Here is a 376-nt window from a genome sequence, read left to right as displayed (position 1 = left end):
GCTGTTGTGGGTACAATAATGAGCAATTCCTACAAACACATCATCTTTTAGGCACTTAAATTCCCATTTAGGACAAGGGACTCTTTGTGATAAACAAACCATTTAATGCTGCTTCGAGATTTCCTTTCTTTAGGCCACGCACCGTCCGACTCTGGCAGTGGCTCGCCCTAGCCCTGCTCTACACTAGCAGGGGTGGGCAAGAATATATAAAAAAGAGGACAGTGTGATATTAAGTTTGGTTAAAGTGGAAAAAAAATCCTTCCTTCTTGATTTTAGCATTTCAATAAATAGGACGGAGTATATTGAGTTTTATTATTCTGATGCTTATGTATAAAGGAATTAATTGCTCTAATGACAGAAATGAGAAGATATGGGT

The sequence above is a fragment of the Penaeus monodon genome, chromosome 25, assembly GCF_015228065.2.
Source record: "Penaeus monodon isolate SGIC_2016 chromosome 25, NSTDA_Pmon_1, whole genome shotgun sequence".
NCBI lineage: Eukaryota > Metazoa > Arthropoda > Malacostraca > Decapoda > Penaeidae > Penaeus > Penaeus monodon.
This window is presented reverse-complemented; position numbering follows the sequence as displayed.